At 41.3% G+C, this 9,668-nt stretch overlaps 1 pseudogene; it reads right to left on the bottom strand.

Annotated features, from left to right (window-relative positions):
* Positions 1 to 214: 214 nt before the first annotated feature.
* On the bottom strand, positions 215 to 9,452 carry LOC105018721 (annotated as a pseudogene).
* Positions 9,453 to 9,668: the final 216 nt, after the last annotated feature.

The following is a 9,668-nucleotide window of genomic DNA, read 5'->3' as shown; positions in this document are numbered from 1 at the left end:
GGATGCATACACAATAAAACACTAACAGATAGATCGTAAACAGATTTTATATTTTAAAAAAAAGATATATATAATTGTATATTGTAGTCTATATGGTACATGGTGAGTGTTGTGAAATGTACTGTGAATCAATCAGGCGATACTGAATGAGTTGATTCAGCCCTGAATTCCACTTATGGCGAGAGGCTCTGCTCCATGACCATAACACAAAAGACTAGCTGTTATAAGAGACTGAGGCTAGGAGCCTCTTCTTGAGGAGGTGGTTGATCGGTATGTGAGGATTTGAGGACACTTGGTAGCTGTGGAGAACTTCACTGTTCAGCTGGTCACCTTTCTGGCGGTCCAGTAATGTCACACACACACCACAGCCACTTAAGAGGGACAAAGACATGAAACAGACATTGATCATTTACTCCTTTTCACTCACTGGCATGTCAAAAATGAGACCGGAGGTTGGCACAGCAGCCAAAACAGATCTAGGACGAGACAAATCATTTACCAACGTGTTTCTGGACTCAACATGTTTGCATGCTCCTGCCAAAATATTTCAATGCAGGTCCTTGACAAGAAGTTAATGAAACCCATCTAAAATATATATTCTGTTATTGATCTTTAAATTGTATACGATTAAACATGTTTTTGGCCTGATGTCTGCTTCTGACACTAACTCGTATGCCTTGGTCAGGTACTCCTGCTTATCCTTCTCTGTGGAGGAGCAGAAAGCCCCATCCAGACATGCTTGGCCTGGGCTCATAAAATAAAAAAGTAGCTACTAATCACTCAAACTAGTAGTGCACATCAACATAACACAAGTGTCAGTCTGTTTGTGCCAACATTCCCCACTATTTTATGTCACAAAAACATGTAGCTTGATCAGGGCAGCAGAATCGGTGAGAACACAAACAGATCTGGCACCACGCCAACACACAAAAGGCAGAGCAACATTCTCAAGTAGGGCAGAAGGCCTCACCCACCTTCATAGAAGTCCAAGGTGCACATGGTGTTGCCTATAACCAAATTAAATTGGCCCAGGCCTTGCTGCACTGCAGTAGTTCTTCAGCGAGCCATTCATCCAGGTCTGGGCTTCGCACCACTGTTTTCCCTAGACTGACTTGTTCGAATCGGGGCAGGAAGTTGGCGTACTGGCTCCTTGGTAACTACCACTGTGCCTGGCTCAAGGCCTGGAAGAAGAATCATGATGTTATGGACGTCAACGGCTTTCATTAGAATCATGATGTTATGGCCATCAACAGCCTTCATTAAAATCATAATGTTATGGCTGTCAACAGCCTTCATTAGAATCATGATGTTATGGCCATCAACAGCCTTCATTAGAATCATAATGTTATGGCTTTCAACAGCCTTCATTAAAATCATGACATCATGGCTTTCAACAGCCTTCATTAAAATCATGACATCATGGCCGTCAAAAGCCTTCATCAGAATCATGACGTTATGACTGCCAAAGGCCTTCATTAGAATCATGACATTATGTCCATCAGAGGCCTTCATTAGAATCATGACGTTATGGCCATCCACTGCCTTAATTAGAATCATGATGTTATGACTGTCAACAGCCTTAATTAGAATCATGTTATGACTGTCAACAGCCTTCATTAGAATCATAATGTTATGGCCATCCACAGCCTTAATTAGAATCATGATGTTATGACTGTCAACAGCCTTCATTAGAATCATGATGTTATGACTGTCAACAGCCTTCATTAGAATCATGATGTTATGACTGTCAACAGCCTTCATTAGAATCATGACGTTATGGCCGTCAGTGGCATCATGTTGGAGGGACTACCAAGGGGCACGTCCGCGTGTTACAGTTGCCCTTCTATCCAACGCCATTCAGTCACGTGTGCATACGTTCTACATGCTACCTGATATCCTTTCAATGCCGACGTCGTGCTCTTCTAAGCTACAGTGGGACCAAAACCCAAGGGACGCGAGAAGATTGTAGACAGAACGCGTGTAAATGCTAAATGCTATCCCTAACCCACCCGAGGTTCCAAAGCGTACGATAGTCACATCAGTGCAGTGGGCGTGGTGGAGGAGCTTAATGAGCTCATGTAACATGATAGCAATGGAGGGGATCCCCATAGCATGCTGGAAAACAGACAGACAAAGAGAGAGACAGAGAGTCATAGAAGGATTACGTTAAAACCCTATGCAGCATTTTCCATATAAAACATCCGGTAATAACCCTTATATATCATCAGTTAATGTAAAAAAAAAATATCTGGCAGAGTGTCTAGACTGACACAATCCCCAGTGCCATGGTAGCAAGTAAAACGTAGAAGGCCGGGACGTTCGTAGGCGTGCACTTCCATGAAGTTGTGTGAGGTGAAGGGCAATGAAAAGCTTTGTTTGGGTTAATGTAGGCCTACATCGAGCGCTCCAGAAACTAAAATGTATGGAAGCAATGCAAGCATTAGACAAAGCACAGTAAAACCAGGGTACATTTGATGGAGAGAGATGAAGACTGTGTGAACAGGGATGCAGAGTTGGCTACCTTTCTACTTGACAAGTAGTTTACATTGCCTCATATAGTAAGTTGGTTAGATAGTCAAGGAAAGCTATCTGTAAGTTTCTAGATTGATAAAGACGTAGAAACAATTGTAGCATACTGCATAGAAAATCATTCAATGTTCTTGTTTATATTATTTCTATGAGCGCAGATACATTTTAGGAATGATCCTCCAGTCTTTAAACAAGACAAAAAGCTAATGTTAGCTAGCTAAATTGTGTCTGAGGTGACACTTCTTGATTCCATTTCTTGCTGGAAAATGGTGTTACAACCTGGTGTTTTCTGCAAAATGTTAAGAAAAACAAACATGCATTGACCAAAGCTAATGCATAAGAGAATATTGCTCGGAAGAAGCAAATATATTGCAAACTGGTCATTATGGTTTCAGTGGTTGCTGTAAAGGCATCAAGGAGTCTCTGAAATAATGGCAATGCATCTAATGCAATAGACAGCCCAGCTGATGTTTTGATTGGTTCAGCTGTTTACTTTATTGTGTGTTCATTCTGTAGTTATGGAAAGGACCCATCAACTTTAACCCCATTTGAAACGAAAGTCTGTTTCAAATGGGGTTAAAACAAAAGTCATTGCTCCTGCGTTGACTGTTGAAAATGACACTGCTTCAAGACTGGTCAGTATACTCGTCGTTAGTAATGATAGTGTCAGATCCTAATGGAGCTGTACAACCCATGTTCAACTCACTGCAGATAGGTGGCATTACAGCTGCACTGACCACCTTTCAACCCAAAGACCAAGTCTGCTGCGTACACCAAGTCACTGCAACTTCTGTCATTTCAAACACATCTAAAAACACTGTAGTTAGCAGAATTTCCATCCCCAATGGAACCCTATTGACTGTATAGTGTATGGGAACATAATACATTGTTCTGGAGATCGCAGAGCAGCTGGGTCACTCAAAGTATGAAGCAAGATGGAAGTCGCTGTGACGAGAACTGAATTGGACACCACATAATGTGGGTGGAGAGGGGTTGACAAAGGGTGGCATTTGGGATGGGGTGAGCCATTGATATAGTAGTACTGTATGTATTCCCTCATGTACGCTGACAGGGACCACAGGGCGAAGAGGTCAGTCCCAGCGCAGATGTTGGGGTACTCAGACTTGGCATTCTCCAGACCCAGCTCTCCAGCAGTGCACTCTATGAAGGACTTCATTCTCCACACAGACAAACTATGGACACGAGAGCAGCCAGTGTAGATGCTTAACTAAATGCTGATGTCCTGGGACAGAATTCAAAAGTTGAAAGATGAAGGCTTCTGTCTCCACTGAGCTACGGAACTGAAATTCTGTGATACGATTTCTGTGCGGTAAATTAACAATGTGTATTAAACACAGAAAAGCTTAGCAATATTGAATGTAGTAAATACCGTTAACCGATCCATTTATCAATCCAATCTCGCAAGTAACTTAATGAATGAATCAATCAACCTTGACATCCCCAAACATTTTTGGCAAGTCATGAGTTAAGGTCCCAAAGTTAAAATGGTAGAGAATGTCCTCTTTCATCTCATCCAGATGTGGGTTATGTACATAAACAATAAAAGGAAATGAAGACCAGTATACAGTTGTGCTCATAAGTTTGCATTCCCTGGCAGAAATTGTAATACTTTGGCATTGATTTTGTAAATAATGATAATGCAAAAAAACTGTCTTTTATTTAAGGATAGTGATCATATGAAGCCATTTATTATCACATAGTTGTTTGGCTCCTTTTAAAATCATTATGATAACAGAAATCACCCAAATGGTCCTGATCAAAAGTTGACATATCCTAGATTGTTTGGCCTTGTTACAGACACACAAGGTGACACACACAGGTGAAAATGTCAATTAAAGGGGAATTTCCCACACCTGTGGCTTTTTAAATTGCAATTAGTCTCTGTGTATAAATAGTCGATGAGTTTGTTAGCTCTCACTCTGGAAAAAGACGGTGTGGTTGATTCAAGGAGCACAATACAACGCTACTTGAACAAAACTGAGCTGCATGGTCAGGTTGCTAGAAAGAAGCCTTAACTTTGTTAATGCCAAGAAAAAGCCAACACCTCACTGAGGTTTTGGGGGTATGTGAGCTCTAAAGGCACAGGAACCTTGTGAAAATGTATGGCAAGATTTATGCAGCATGTTATCAGAAAATACTGGCAGACAATATTCATTCTTCTGCACGAAAGCTGCGCATGTGACACTCTTTCCAGTACGACAATGACCCTAACCACAAGGCCAAGTTGACCCTCCAGCGGTTACAGCAGAAAAAGGTGAAGGTTCTGGAGTGGCCATCAGAGTCTCCAGACCTTAATACCATCGAGCCACTCTGGGGAGATCTCAAACGTATGGTTCATTCAACAAGACCAAAGACTTTGCATGGCCTGGAGGTATTTTGTCAAGACAAATGAGCAGCTATACCACCTGCAAGAATTCAGGGCCTCGTAGACAACTATTACAAAAGACTGTACACTGTCATTGATGCTAAAGGTGTTAATACACAGTAATAAAAACTAAGGTATGCAGACTTTTGAACAGGGGTCAATTCACTTTTTCATGTTTTGTTTTATGATTGTGCCATTCTGTTATGACCTACAGTTAAATGTGAATCCAATAAGAAATAAAAGACATTTGTTTTGCCTGCTCAATCATGTTTTCTTTACCAACGGTACATATATTACCAGTTCTCCAATGGTATGCAAACTTCTGAGCACAACTGTACATGTGTAATTGAATGCAGGCGCTGTGGCAACAGAATGAGTGACTGTGAACATCAGACTGACACATGAAAGTCAACATTTTCATAGTGGCAGCAAGAAAACCCACCACTGTACCACACAGTGACTGTAATGGGAAGATCTCAATTACAAACAGGTCCCTTAAGTCCTGCCCCCTGGCCATATCTACAAATGGGTTTCTGAGAAGTTGGACGAGAAGAGGTATGTATCTCTAACATAGAGATTGAGATTCTCACATTATCTCAGGTTTCAATATCACATGGCGTACAACCTTGGCTGCTTTTAAACAGGGAGTACAGTCCAGATGTTTGGCACTAATTTTAGTGATGGGGATTCCAAATCACTAAAGTGAACAGAATCATTCAGTACAGTTATTTTAAAAGATTTGTATAATTTGTATAACATTTAACGAATATATTTTTCCAACCTCTTAATTCCATCTCCATCTTACGTTGGGACCTTATTGTTTACTATAATAGCACTCTGTTTAATATTTACAGCTTAGGACTCACAGAAATGGGAATGTTACAGAATGAAACCTGTTAAGTTTTTTCACCAATTTATTTAGTCGACAGAAAATAATATCACAAAGAAATGAATTAGGCCTCTGTGAACAAGTTGTCTAATTCACAGTGTACGTTTGGTTTCTGTAGTTAAAGAGCATGCACATCTTAGGCTGCAATGAAAAACCACTGCGAACCTATCAAAACGATTCATACGTGTTTCCTGCAGAGCTGGAGGCACCCAGGTTCTTACAGCTGGAACACCACTGGTTTCAGAATTGGCAAAAGATGTAGTTGTGGATGCTTAATTGAGAGCCATTTAAAAATGTTCAAAAACTTAAACATGTTGATACAATTTGGTTGAAATAAAAAAAAGCTAACAGGATATCCAAAGTTTCTTTAAAAAAAAAACACCATATAGTGGTTTTGCTGAAACCACTGCATAGTGTATGTGTCTGCTATTGTATAAAACACTTTAAAGAGGGTATAAAAGATGAAGTGGTGTAAAACACCCAAACTGTGAGAAAATATAAAACGTTTGGAGGATGTGTATATTTGATAGCCAGCACAAAAATGTAGACTACAGCTGTTCTCAGCCTTGGCAGCATGACATTTTACCGTTCTGTGTTAAAAAAACAACCACATTTGTACAGACTTACAGTTTTAAAAGATAATGATTGTTATTTGTTCAAGACATCTATAGCATTAGCACTTTTATGTGAATACCTGCATCTTCATTGTAAAACACAAAACAGTTAAATTAAATATGTGTGGCAAATATAACCAATACAACCACCATAGAAAATCAAATGTATTAATTGTTTCAAGTTTATGACATCCACTACTGTGGTACACTGAAGTTAACCTGCATCTGACTTCAATATTATTGTGTGCATTTACAACTTGATTTGCTTAATAGATTATGGACAGATATAAGTGAGGTTTAAGCATTTTCTATGTTATCCGTGACACAATTTGATGATTTTACATGACCACCCCTGACTGGTGTCTAGTTCCCTCTCTGCACCCCACCCCCCATTTAAAAAATCCCCCAAAACGCCCCTGGTGAGAGGTGACGATACAATTAGTTTCAGAAGCTCGGCGGCTCTGGAGTGCAGTTCGTGTAATTATTCTAAACTACTATAAGACATCCCGCGTGCCCTGTTATAGACCTACACTTGTGCACAGGCCAAGTAACAGATGTTCTCAAGCAGCCTACTGTATTTAACAAATAAAAATAAACATTTAGGGGAAGACAGTGCATTCTGCAGCGAGATACGCAGTGTGTTCTTACAACAGACCACTGGTTTCTATGTTTTAAATGAGAGACTTTCTGAAAAATGAAACATAGGCTAAACCCTGTATTTGCGAGTGAAAGGTAAACGTTAGCTGTCGGATCCCGTGGGTGATTTGGATAAGGGTACAGGGATACAGTTTGGCTCGGATATAGGGCTACATTTCAGAACCGATGAAGACCTATAAGAGGAGGCATACATATTTGCTTCCACAATTATTTTTGAAATCATAGTTATTCAGGGGATTGTGGCATCTGACACGTGTTAAGCATTGGTGATGAAACAGTTTTGATTCCGCCTCTACAGCAGCCTTATGCTCTGTGATTCTCTTGCGCAAAAGTGATTCACTTGAATGGATCTTCTAGAGCAGTGATTCAGTACACCCACTTCACTGAAAAGATTTGTTCAAAAGGAACTAATCCTTCATGATTCGCACATCACTCAATCTGACCCCTCCCATGCCAATCATCCACTTTAAATAAATGTGTCCTCTGGGCAAGCCAGGCAGCACAGGTCAATCACGAGAATTTTTTTTTTGCCACTTACACAGTTTCTTTTCCACATGCTATGGCCTTCAGTAATTGGCCATCTGCCCCAGAGGGACACAAAAAGACCATACTCACCACATCAAGCCACCTCCGCGCTATAAGCGTCTGCCAAGAGCTGCACTATACTACAACCAAAGCTCGGCTCTTCTCATTGCCTGTTATCTAAATAGACTCATTTATAATTCAGAGGGAAGTTTAAATCCCACACATGTCTGCTTTAAGTTAACGTGTAGGATGTACTCTTACAGTTCATAACCCTGCACCTTACACCTGGCTGTAGTCTGTGGACTTGCAGGTGTGACATTATAGATGTGGAAACTGGCTGTAGTCTGTGGACTTGCAGGTGTGACATTATAGATGTGGAAACTGGCTGTAGTCTGTGGACTTGCAGGTGTGACATTATAGATGTGGCAACTGGCTGTAGTCTGTGGACTTGCAGGTGTGACATTATAGATGTGGCAACTGGCTGTAGTCTGTGGACTTGCAGGTGTGCCATTATAGATGTGGAAACTGGCTGTAGTCTGTGGACTTTCAGGTGTGACATTATAGATGTGGAAACTGGCTGTAGTCTGTGGACTTGCAGGTGTGACATTATAGATGTGGAAACTGGCTGTAGTTTGTGGACTTGCAGGTGTGACATTATAGATGTGGCAACTGGCTATAGTCTGTGGACTTGCAGGTGTGACATTATACATGTGGAAACTGGCTGTAGTCTGTGGACTTGCAGGTGTAACATCATAGATGTGGAAACTGGCTGTAGTCTGTGGACTTGCAGGTGTGATATTATAGATGTGGAAACTGGCTGTAGTCTGTGGACTTGCAGGTGTGACATTATAGATGTACCCTAATCCAAATAACACATTCAGATATTATAATTTGATTTGTGTAATAGAAGCTATCTCAATTTCGTTACTTGCTTTCTCTTCTCTCTCGTCCTTGCTCTCCCCCCTCTGTCTCTTCAATTACAAGGGTGATATCCTATATACATTCAGATTGTATTATAGAGCAAGGTTCAGCTGGTACTGTAGACTGTGTGAACATTCAGCTTGATGGAATGAGACTTTTTGACTTCCTGGGGTTGGGCAGGAAGAAATGAGAGAAAGAATTGAAAGAGAAATTGATAGACACCTGGGAGAAACGGCAGCACACAAAAGCTAATCACATATAAAAGACCGGAACATTACATTCAAATTGCAGCTATTACTCGGAGCCATTGGAATCAGATTCACATTAGCGCTCAAAGCCCATTTAAGCCCATTTAAGTATCGGGATAAAACGCCATTTCAGATGACACTTCACTCTTACCTGTTTCTTTCTTTTACACTTAATAACAAATTACCCTTCAATTTGGTTGTCATTCACCTCAGCACAGAAAGCCAATCACAACGAACCACAATGACTACTGATTCTAGATATTTGTTCTGATTATTTCAATAACCCTGCAATTGTTAATCGGATTTTGTCTACGTTGCTTCGCACAATGCCAGGCAAATTACAGTCTAAAAACACTGTTATCTATGCATAGTCAGTATCAAACACCTTTGTGTGCGCACTGACGACCACCTACGACCTGCGAGCACTCTATGTACCAGTGATCTTTTGTGATCCCCTCATGAGCACCGAATCCACAGTCGTCGCAGGAGATATCGTTCGTGTGCAGCCGAGGCCTCCACTGTGCAGGTGCAACGGCAGAGTAAACAAACAGAGCACGTGGCTCTGAGCGGGACCGGGATGAGGCCGGGATGAGTCCGGGATGAGGAGATCTGATGCCATGGCTGGGTGTCGTCCCTGCACGTCCCTCATGGTCCTGTATTAACGCTCTGAAATGAGCCGTCATCTCAGCTCCAAGACAAGTCTCTCTCACTCTCTCTCTCTCGACACAGGGATGTGTGTGTGTGAGTGTGTGTGTGTGCTGCGAGTCCTGAAGGGCTCTCTAGTTCCCAGGTGAGATTGTGAATATGATGAAGAAATCTGGGTGGATCGGGGAGAGATAATAAATAGCTTTATGCTCCGGAGACAGCCTCTCCTAATTAGAGTCCACTTAATTGCATAG

The sequence above is a fragment of the Esox lucius genome, chromosome 20 (assembly GCF_011004845.1).
Source record: "Esox lucius isolate fEsoLuc1 chromosome 20, fEsoLuc1.pri, whole genome shotgun sequence".
Lineage (NCBI taxonomy): Eukaryota > Metazoa > Chordata > Actinopteri > Esociformes > Esocidae > Esox > Esox lucius.
The sequence above is the reverse complement of the archived record's forward strand: the minus strand, read 5'-3'. Positions and strand labels throughout refer to the sequence as shown.